The sequence below is a fragment of the Musca domestica genome, unplaced genomic scaffold (genome assembly GCF_030504385.1).
Source record: "Musca domestica strain aabys unplaced genomic scaffold, Musca_domestica.polishedcontigs.V.1.1 33, whole genome shotgun sequence".
Taxonomy (NCBI): Eukaryota; Metazoa; Arthropoda; class Insecta; order Diptera; family Muscidae; genus Musca; species Musca domestica.
Genome location: NW_026712312.1, coordinates 1,781,908 through 1,794,667, shown reverse-complemented (window position 1 = coordinate 1,794,667; position 12,760 = coordinate 1,781,908).

The window sequence follows — 12,760 nt, the reverse complement described above, 5'->3', positions numbered from 1 at the left end:
TACCTTATTCATATATAAAGCAACAACAAAAACACAAACATATACATTAACCATAAATTAAATATTGAGCCACATAAGAACAACCCCAAAATAATAACATTTTTTTTTAATAAATTTCCACTTCTCTTTTGATGCATTTTACTACACAAATTCTAGTATTACCTGTAGAACATCCCTCCTACCCCTACGATAATTACTACTGCCACATTTGTTTTAAGGCAAATGTCTATTTTTGGCTAGTTGGTACAAGTGATTCAATCATTCTATGGAACTGTGGACTTACTCGCCCTGGACGACGCATGATAAAGTTGTTAAACAATTTTCTTGTTAACTAATTTTTGTCATTTCTTTTTTTCTTGTTTAGCTACTTTTTTCAATAAGTTTTCTTTGCTATTAATTGCCTTACAGGAGAGAAAAATACTATTTATATTTCTTCTCTTTCACCCCCTACAATAAATGTTTGTTTTTTAGCCCTTAAGTTTTTTTTCTTTTGTCATTATTATTTAAATTTAGTTTTATGTTTTCTTCTTTTTTTTTCATTGTTTGCATTTTATGTGTCAATTTTTTGTTATGTATTTTTTTCGCCACAGTTGATTTATAAAAAAAAGAAACAAACAACAAACCAATTTTGTAAATGTAGTTAAGTTATTTCTTTACTTTTTGGTTAATAAATACGTTTTTTTATTTATGAATTTATAATTTGTTGTTTTTTTCTTTTTTTATACATTTTTTGTTTTTTTTTTTTTTTTATTTGAAGTATTTGTTAACCAATTTCTAAGAAAATAACTTAACTACCAGGACAAAAACCTGTAGTCGATGTTATTTCATTTGAGTAGTACAGGTCACTGGAAGACGAGTCTTGAACAGAACCACAAAAAAAGAAAAGAAGCAGTATAGCGCACAGAGCGGCGAAGATTCAATTCGATCGAAATGTTTTCGAATGAGAGAATTTGCCGTCAATGGAAGTTAGCAAAATTCAAATTTACACTACACGCCGACATCGTCGTCACATTTGGGATGACATCACTTGTTGGAATTTTTAATTTTTATTTATTTTATAAAAAAACACTAAACAAATACAAGTCGACATCAAAAGCTCTAACGACAAAATCAGGGCCAATACAAGGCTACATCGTCGTCACATTTTCTTACATTGATTGATCGAAAATCAAATGATTAAATAAAGTTTCTGAAATAAATATTTTGGTACTTCCATCATATTTTATTTAACGTCGAGCATAGGCTCTATCACCCTTGGGACGAGATGTATCGGCTAACTCCTCAATGATTATATCTCTCATAACGTAAGAAACAAGTTAGATATTATTTTCGAACCTGGGGTATCTAAATATATTTATCTTTAATGTTTTTTTCATTTTGAAGTTTACCGAGCAGGATATTAGTAAAAACATTGGACAATGGGCTCACATCCAATTTTTTTTTTGTCCAAAACTATTTCAATTTTTAATTTCAACTCTATCCCTTCACCCAATACCATATTTCGAACGAATATCCAAAAAATATATATACATCCCTTCATCCTAGACACCAACAGTTATCCAAAAGTACGCATTTGCAAAACCACCACATGTTCTCAACACCAGATACCAACAGAGAATTCAATATCAAGTTAGAGGATTTCATTCCTATCCCGTCATCCAATACTAAACTTAGTACCATATAGTACCTTTTGTACAAATACAGGACGTATTTTCACAACAACCTCCATATCTTAATCACAGATTTTAACAGTGATATCCATTAAATTTCAGGATTTCTGCTCTATTCCTTCAACCAATACCAAATTTAGTACTTTTTGTACAAATGTAGTTCCATTTCCAAGACCAACTCCATATTTCAAATTCAGATATCAAAAGTTTTACGATTCCAATTACCCAATTCCATTTAGTACTTTTCGTACAAATATAAAATTTCATATTTCCAAAACCACCTCCATATCTAAATTCCAATTACTAACAATATGAGGATTCCAGCTATATCCCTTCACCAAATACCAAATTCAGTACCATTAGTACTTTTCGTACAATTATAGTACACATTACCGAAAACACCTCCATATAACAAGTCTACGCATGAACAGCGAAATTTCAGATTTCAAGCATTATCTGTTAACTTAATTCCAAATTGTACCAAATAGAGTACTATTAGAACTTTTCGTGCACTTGTAGCACACATTTCCAAATCCACCTCTTTATCGAAAAGACCACTAACAGGGACCCCAGTTCTTAGACTTAGCAAATACTTCCAAAATCAACACCTGACATCAAACCATTAATTAATTTTTGTACCATTTTTCAATTTTTTTATCAGTATTCGTTCACATAATTTTAAATGGTACCAAAGTATGTGCATTTTAGTACTCTTGGTACACGTATTAGCATTTTTAGTACACGTGTTTTCGTTTGTCTATCCTACACAACATCAAAGACTCGCACACCAAATATCAGCTTTCCAGATCTATTAGTTCCTCAAATACTTAAGTTATTACTATTTAGTACTTTTCGTACTTTTTTGAACGTTTTTCCAAATCCACCGCCATGTATTAACAAAACCGCCAATAAAAGGTGACCCTAATGTCAAATTTTAGACTTACAACTAAATCCCTTACTTAAATATAAAAAATAGTACCATTTAGTACTTTTTGGTACGTATTTCAAAAATCCTCTCCAAATCTCAACCCTACACACTAACAGCGATCCTTATGCCAAATTTCGAGCAGTATCCCTTCACGCAATACCAAAATCAGTACCATTCAGTAAATTTCGTACACATAAGTACAAATTTCGAGAACTCGCACCATATCCCAATCCTACATTCCAACATTTATCTTAATTCCAAATTTCAGAATTCCAGTTCTATTGGTACATCAAAAATCTAAATGGTACCAAATTTAGTACCATTTAGTACTTTTCGTGTACATAAGTACAAATTTCGAAAACTACCTCCATATCTCAATCCTAGTCTCCGCCAGGATTCCAGCTTCGTCCATTCCTCGAAATTCATATTGTACCAAACATAGTACCGTTTAGTCCCTTTTCGTTCAAATGATACGAAATGATACCAAACATAGTATATTTTAGTACTTTTCATTTTCTTATTTATTCTTATGTGAAAAAGATATTATTTTTTTGGTTTTTTTTCATTTTCTTTTTAATTTTTATTTATTTATTTCTTACAAAAATATCACTTTTTTATTTTTATATAAACAATTTGAAAAAAAAAAATTAATTAATACAAATTTTTTACTTCAATAACCTTGATTGCTGCGATAATTATATGGCGGTGGACTTTGATAACCATAATTTCCCCCATTGTTTGTATTATAACCCTGAGGATTTTGGCGATAATACGGACCCTGTGAATATCCTTGATTGCTATAACCTTGATTATAACCTGATCCATAACTGGGAGCTCCTCCTTGATATTGATTATTGGAATAATAACCATTTGCTGGACCCTGATTATAGGAGGGTCTATTCACGGGCTGGCGATAAGGATATTGTTGGCCACCATTTGAATATTTATGGGGTCGATTGTAAACGGTTTCCTCAATGTAGGGTCCTTGGTTGGTGTATGTTTGCCCATGCGGGTGATGGTGGTCATATGGCTCATTGGGATCGTGCACAATATCATGGAGTATATTCGCCAACACATCGAAAGTGGGACGGGCCCATGAATATTGTACCCATGCGGTCATCAAGAGGACTAAAAGTGGTAAAGTTTTCATTTTTAATTTTTCCGATATTGTCCTATTTTTAATTTTTATAATCCGTTCTTTGCTGATTTCTTCTTGCAACTGCTTCGGAAATTCAAATTCGACTAAATTAAAGACAAAAGATTCAAAGCGCCGTCTTTAGGGAGATAAGAAGCAAAGTATATCATTTGTGTTTTGTTGTTATTGCGTTTTTCTTTGGAAGCTTCGCATGTTGTTTTTTTATGCCATTAAAAGGTTAAATGGAATATGTTCTGAAAAAAAAACAAATGCTCCATATTTTTATTGTTCTTATTTCAATTTATATGAAAATAAGTATGTCAATGTTGCACAGTGGTTTTGAAAGTTGACAAAGGCTTGGCATCACACACAATTGGGATACGTGACCATTGACAAGTTCTTAGCTAGTTTTTAGAACTCAGTAGGGAATTTTTTCGTATAACAAACCTGGTATTGTCCCTATTTGTTGCTTTGAGAGTCTTAACCGAATTTGTCGATGCCTTACGTATGCAGTGTTAATAAGAAATTGATTTTGCAAATCAGGATTTTAGACCAAATAAATATAATTATATGTCTTTATTTCTCTTTCCAGCAAAAATGTCATTACCAAATAATGGGTTTAACCTACTTAGGCACCAGTAACTTCTTGCTAAAGATCATCTTATTCTCTTTTTATACCCTACGCCACACTGTGGTACAGGGATAGACCCATAGTTCCTTTTCCGAGATAGATCCATAGTTCCTTATGATTATCTGCATAGAATCTCATTCTGAGCCAATTTGAGCATGACTTGTATTTTTTTTTTGTCTGATTGAGATAAAATTTTCCACGAAACATTTGTTTGGTCCAGGGAGGAACCCTTTTGAAATTGGTGAGAATCATTCCAAATTTACATTTAGCTTCCATATTTCTGTATTTTCGGGACTTCAGTTCTATCCATTCACCCAATACCAAAATTAGTACCATTTATTACAACAAATACAAATATAGGACTTTTTGTATAATTATAGTACACATTGACGAAAACACCTCCATATCTCAATCCCAGATTCCAACAGAGACCTCAATATTAATTTTCGGAATTCCAGGTCTATTCCTTCCCCCAATAGCAAAATTAGTACCATTTTGTACTTTTCGTACAAATATAGGACGATTTCCAAATCACCGGAAAATCTCAACCACTGATACCATCAGTAATCTAAATATGAAATTTCAGAATTGTATCTCTCTCCCTTCACCTAATACCTAATTTAGTACCACTTGGTACTTTTCGTACTAAGTAAGGTACCAAATTGTTACCGCCACAAAATATCAAACACCGATAATATAAGTAATCTAAATGTGAAATTTCAGAATTTTATCTCTATCCCTTCGAGTAATACCCAATTTAGTACCACTTAGTGCTTTTCGTACAATTATAGTACAATTTTCAAAAACCACCTCCATATCTCAATTTCAGATATCAACAGAAGCATCAATATCAAATTTGACGATTCCAACCCCTTTCCTTCACCCAATATCAAATTTTGTACTCTTCATATTTCCAAACCACCTCCATATCTCAATTCCAGATACCAACAAAAGCTTCGATATCAATTTTCGGGATTCCAGTCCTATCCCTTTACCCAATACTAAAATTAGTACCACATAGTACTTTTCGAACAATTATAACACACTTTTTCAAAACCACCACCATATCTCAATCCCAAATATCAAGAGAGACTTCAATAACAATTTTCGGGATTCCAGTCATATCCCTTCTCCCAATACCAAAATTAGTGTCATTCAGTACTTTTCGTACAATTATAGTACACATTTCCGCAACTACCTCCATTTGTCCAGGCTACTCATAAATAGCGACCCTAATACCAAAATTTAAGATTTTAAGCACTATCTGTTCACCAAATACCAAATTGTACCAAATATAGTACTATTTAGTACTTTTCGTGCACCTGTAGTACGCATTTCCAAAACTCCTTTTTGTCACAAACATACCACCAAAAGAGACTCCAGAACCAGATTTCAATTCAATTCGGTCAACCCTAAACCAAATTGTTTCATTTAGAGGTTTAGTACAATTTTAGAACTTTACGTAACCTTGAAGTCGGAATTACAACAAAGCCTTTAGTACATCTATCCTCCACTCCATCAGTGACTCTCGTTCCAAATTTCAGAATTCTTATTCAATTCGTTTGTCCAATACAAAGTTTTTAGTATTTTTCGTACCCTATTAGCTCTAATTTTCAAAAACCCAGCCTTAGAAACCCTCGTGCAAAATTTCAAGATTCCACCTTTAGCCGTTTCGTCTTTTCGTTGATTCTCAGGCAGTCAGTTATTTCACTACTCTTTTATATATATAGATTTATATATATTGCAGCGTTGGCTGTCTATCTTTCTTAGAGTGAAAACATTGGCTCCGATATTTTTTTTATAAAAAAAATTGGGGTTTTCCCGCCGAACTTCTTTCCGTTCTTGAGCAGAGATAACCAAAAGTCTTTGCCATCAAATAATTATCTTTAAAATTTACTAACACGTGTCGTTAAATATTAATTTCCTTACTTCGATTCTTTTTAAAAATTCCTAACAGGAAGAAGAATTACCCATTGCTTATCACATTTTTCGGACAATATATAAATTCCGAATTTCTTCCATCATTTCATTACAACGAATTTCACCATCCAACGGTTAATAACCAACATCAAGAACATAATTTCCCAAACTGCTGTTATCATGAAAATAAATATCATTTTTGCATTGCTTGCCATTTTTTCGAGCCAAGTGTTGGCTGCACCAACCGTCGATGTTTTAACGGATACTGTTGGTAGCCTAACCGGTGGATTACTTGGAACTTTGGATACATTTTTGGGTGGAAATCGCCAACGACAACCCGAACAACATGTACATATTTATATGGAACAACCGCAACAGCTGCCACAGCCTCAGGGTACTGTAACCTATTATATACCACCTGGACAAGCAGCCGTAGTTGGAGCTCCAGCACCACAAGTGCCACAAGTTGTACCAACATCAGCGCCTATTACCTATCATTATGTATCACAAAAATCTAAGCCATTGCCACAAGGTCGTGTTGTAAGTTTGTAAAAAAAATAAATAAAAAAGAAAATTTAAAAAAAAAACCAGTAAAAAAAGTCTTAAAGTCGGGCGGGGCCGACTTTATGATACCCTACACCACCTTGCTAATTGAGTAGAGCTCCTCATAACAATTAACACTTCTTATGGGAGAATTCAATTATACACGCTATGATTATAATTATAATTTATATCTTTTAAATTCGTACTTGTATTGCCCATTTGGTGCAAAATTAATTTGAAATCGGATAAAGATATACATCGAAATCGGAACCGATCTCGATAAAATTTGGCGAATATATATCTGAGCTGTATTTGATATATTTCCCTGAGTATCGTTGTTACGGAGTCCATATTACGACTGTAGGTAACAAATATAACAAATCGGATGAACAGTATATATGGGAGCTATAGCTATATCAGAACCGATCTTCACCAAATTTAACACACTAGGTTCTAGACTCAATTCGGTTGTACGTGCCAAATTCCATCCCATTTGGACAAATTTTAGACGTTTGGTGCACAATAAAAGGTAAATCGGACGAAGTTATATATGGGAGCTATATCCAAATCTGAATCGATCTCGATAAAATTTACCAAAGGTATTTCTGAGCTGCATTTGATATATTTCCCCAAATATTGTTGTTACAGAGTGCATATTACGGCTGCGGAGGACAAAAATAACAAATTGGATGAACTATATATATGGGAGCTATAGCTATATCTGAATCGATTTCGATCAAATTGGCATACCTATTTTCAGGCCCAATTTGGTCGTATGTGCAAAATTTCATACTATTCGGGCTGATATTATACATTTGGTGCACAATAAAAGTCAAATCGGACGAAGATATATATGGGAGCTACATCTAAATTTTTACCAATTATCTCCAATTTCAATAGGGTTCGTCTTTGGGCCAAACAAATTATTTGGGCAAAATTTCATCTGGATCGGGCAATAAATGCGAACTGTACTTTGTTTACAAATACTCGCCAAGGGATGTAACAAAGGCCCTATCACCTATCACTATTTTTGATACGTTCCACCTCAACTTCCCGAGTCCAGTCCATCACAGATGCTGATTTACACCACGGGCATCTCCTCAGCAACTTCCCCCGGTGGAACCCGTAGAGCGCAGATGCCAACGGACGGCAGTTGTAGAATTTGCTCTCCTTACTCCTATAGGAATATTCGATTGTAGTTGTAATCGACAATGATCCTCGGCGGTCACCGCGATCCTCTGTAACTCTGGGGAGTTCTTGCTGTTGCCGCTGTCGAAGCTTTACTCCACTCCCCTGGGTTAAACAGGGTGTGAAAGACATTGCTTCTGAAATGCACTCTCCGGAGTAGAAAAAATATTAAGCACACCCTATTTACCGAAGTCACTCGAATTAGAGCATGCATGATTTGCTCGTTTTTGAGTAGGAGTAAAAATTGCTCGAAATGTAGCTCTTATTCGAGTGATGTCGAAAAAATGGGGCATTCTTAATATTTTTTCCATTCCCAAGAGTGAATTTCGGAGGCCATGGCCTTTGTCCTTCTCCTGGCGAGTATTATTTTTGTTTATATTTGGAGTCTCGATTCCTTAAAAAAAGGGTTGATATGGTCTTTGTTCCTTCTATCAATGTCTCCAAATGGCATTTTGGAGACATTGCCTTTAGGCCCCTTGGAAAAAGGATTATAAGTGAGAGGGTCTTTGTTATCTTTGTTCTCTATATTTGTATGCCCGGCTCCAATTAGCTGACAATTAAATCTAAATTATTTCATGTTCGACTCAACGATCGTTGGATTTATTTCACCTTCCTTACGAACTTTTATTGAAAATTCCCAATCCTTCTGATACTTTTATACCCTCAGCCATATGGCTAGAGCCTCATCGAAATAACGGTTTTAGACCCTAGGTCTCTTTGGACCAAGTCCGTTTCAGGACATTTGGGGTCGATCTAGGGTTGGCCGTCCGTTCGTCCGCCTGGCTGGTGCGCCCGATAACTCTCGAAGGGAATATCCGATGTGGTCCAAACTTGATCCTTCTTAATATTATTATCAAAAAACAAAAGGTCGAAATTATCAAAGGACTTATACATACTGCACAGAGATAGAAATAGAAATTCGATTTTGCTCCAACTTTGCAAAACCTAATATTTGTATTAGTTCTAGGTCAGGGGCGAAAATGGACAATATCGATAACTCCATCCCACACAAAGGGTCTTCCGATTGTCTTCAAATTACACGCATAACAATATTTTAATTAACCCAAGTTCGGTGTGAAATTGCATAATATCGGTTCACTTATTCTGGTACCTCCCCCACAAAGGGTCAAAATTTCGAATATCCACGAAGCTCATAAAACACGAAATTAACATCCGAATCCATTCAGACTTGGCATATCTCAATATTTCCACCAACACAAGATCTCTTATAAAAATGGTAGGGATCAGACCATTCCTTATGGTACCTCCCCCACATAGGGTTCAAGATTTTGAAAAACAAAACGCTCAAAGAAAGCGAAATAAGAATGGTAGAATTGTACCTCACCCATAAAGGGTTACAATTTCAACAACTAATATCTGTCATAACAAAATCGGCGATTCTTTACAACTTGCTATACCTAAATATTTCAACCAGATGAATATGGAGTTTATCGGAAAATTGGATGTTCGATTTCCTTAAAATTTTGCACATATCAATATTATTATCTCTATAAAATGGAGTATGAAAATGAAATACTTCGGTCCGCTACATCTGTTACCTCACGCATATTTCCGAATTTTCCTACAATTTGCACATATCTCATATAAAGTTTAGGAAGAAGTCGGTGTATTCCAAATCTGGCACGTTGTAATACTTATATTAGTCTTAGGTCAGATACGAATAGACCAACTTCTTCGGAACCTCCCCCATAAAAAGTCAACAGTTTGAACATTCATAATCCAAGGCTGGGGGTATACATTTGTCGGCCAAACCGACTTATACTCTTTTACTTGTTTTTGTTTTCAAATTTTAATAAATTTATTTATTATTTTTTGGCAAAGTACTTAAACGCAACTGTGTGTTATATGAATTCACAGGTGCAGCTGTGGGCAGGATATGCTGCAATTGCGGTTGTACTGGAGCAGCTTGAACCAAAGGCGTTTGTCCCGAATGCACATGATATGTTGTGGCAAAGGGTTGTTGCTGCTGCTGGTGCGGCTGTTCCACATAGATGTGTATATGCTGCTCCTGCTGTCGACGATTACCACCCAAGAGAGTATCCAAGGTACCGAGTAAACCTCCAGTAAGACTGCCAACGGTGTCGGCTAAAACATCCACGGTAGGAGCAGCCCGAACATCGGCTGTGCTGCAGGCAATTAAAAATACAATTCCAATGGTGAATAATTTCATTTTTTGATATATTTTCGGGGTGTTGCTCCTGCTATCGTCTTCAGAATGAAATTGCTTTAAATAAATTTGGGGAGGAAGAAATTCGGAATTTATATAGCATTCGGTAAAATACAAGATAAGGAAAAATATTTTTTCTTGTGGTTGCAATGTAGCGTAGAAAAATATATGTGGCATTATTTATTGTTGGCATGAAATAGGAAGTGATGTCTGTCATTTTGTCTTCCTGGAGATTGGAGATAATCATACAAATAAGAGATTTCGGCGGCTATTCGTGTAATATGAAAATAACAATATCAAACGTAGCTCCTGCTGAAAATTTTGAGCGTTGTTTGACAGGCTGTAAATCGCCCGCACAAGCCCATCCTTCTAGGTAAGTTCAAAAATTATTTTAAAAAATCCAAATTGGCCAAATTATTTTTGACTTCGCTTATGATTATTCAAATTGTTGACCTCAAATTGGAGTAGGTTCCGAAGGAATTGACAATATTGTCCATTTCGTGTTGGACCTTAATAAATATGTTATAAATATTGCCAGGTGCCAGGTTTGGACTACATCGACAACTTCCTTCACTTTATATGAGATATGTGATAATTTTTAGAAAATGTTAAAAGGTGTGTGAGTTACCAGATATGATCGACCGAAGTATTCCATTTCCATACTTCATTTAATACAGATAAAAATGTTGGTATGGGCAAAATGACAAGAAAATCGAACAGTTTTATCCAATTGTATGGGAAATCATAAATTTCATATTCATCTCAGGTTTCTGGTTAAGATAAATATTTCGATATATCACGTTGTAAAGAATGGCTGTGTTGTTTCGCAAGTTATGTCAAATAAAAGTATTGAAAATTGTGACCTTTTGTGGGTGATGTACCAGAAGGGGTTCGCAGATATATATCATCTTCACAACAGATCTTGCGTTAGCACAAATGTTTGTATGTGTGAAATTTGAAAAGAGTTGGATGCTTACTTCGCTTCCTATGAGCGTTTTGTTTTTTAAAATATTGAATCCCATGTGGGGGATGTACCACATGGAATGGTCCGGTCTCTACCATCTTTATAACAAATCTTCTGTTGATAGAAATATCGAGATGTGCCAAGCCGAAATGGAATCGGATGCTAATTTTGCGTTTTATGAGCTTCATGGATATTCAAAATGTTGACCCTTTGTGAGGGAGGTACCGGAAGGTATAGTCATTAGAATAGAAATTTGTAATTAGATTACCGGATGCTTATTTCGGATTTTATAATCGTTCTGGTTATTCAAAACTTTGACCCTTTGTAGGGGACGTACCAGTAGGAATTGTCCGATCTCTACCTTCCTTATAACAAATCTTCTGTTGATAGAAATATTGACATGTGCCAAGTCTGAATGGAATCGGATGTTAGTTCCGCGTTTTATGAGCTTCATGGATATTCAAAATTTTGACTCTTTATGGGGGAGGTACTAGAAGGAGTGGACCGATGTATTCCATCTTTACAGCAGATCTTGTGCTAGTAGAAATAATGTGATGTGTGAAATATGAAGAGATGCTTATTTCGGATTTTATAATCGTTTTGGTTATTCAAAACTTTGACCCTTTGTGGGGAGGTACCAGAAGGAATGGTCCGATCTCTACCGTCTTTATAACAGATATTATACTGATAGGAATATTTAGATGTACCAAGTCTGAATGGAATCGGATGTTAATTTCCCGCTTTATGAGCGGGATATTGAAATGTTGATCCTTTGTGGGGGGAGGTACCACAAGGAGTGGACCGATGTATCCCATCTTCACAGCAGATCTTGTGATAGTAGAAAAAATGGGATGTGTGAAATATGCTTGTTTCGGATTTTATAATCTGTTTGGTTATTAAAAACTATGACCCTTTGTGGCGGAGGTACCACATGGAATGATACGATCCCTACTATCTCCACAAGAAGAGGACCGATATGTCAAATTTTCACAGCAGATCGTGTGTTAGTAGAAATAATGGGATGTTTGAAATATAAGGAGTGCCGGATGCTTATTTCGGATATCCCTTTTGGGGAAGGTACCAGAAGAAATGACCCTACCATCTTTATAACAGATCTTGTGTTGGTGGAAATATTGAGATCTATCAAGTTTGTATGGAATCGGAGGTTAATTTCTAGTTTTATGATCTTCATGGATATTCAAATTGTTGACCCTTTGTTGGGGAGGTACCACAAGGAGTGGACCGATATATCCCATCTTTATAACAGATCTTGTGTTGATGGAAATATTGAAAATGGAAATATTGAGATTGACACATCTCAATGTATTAATGGAATCCGATAACAATTCCAAGTTTTATGAGCTTCATGGATATTTAAAAGTTGACCCTTTGTGAGGGAGGTACCAGATGGAATGGACCGATATATTCCATCTTCACACCAGAGCTTGGCTTAATAATAATATTGAAATCTGTGTAATTTAGAGACAATCGGACCCGTATATCATGCTTTATAAGAGTTATAATTATCAAAATGTTGTCCCTTTTGTGGGGGAGGTACTTGATGGAGTGACCCGATATTTTTCATTTTCGCAC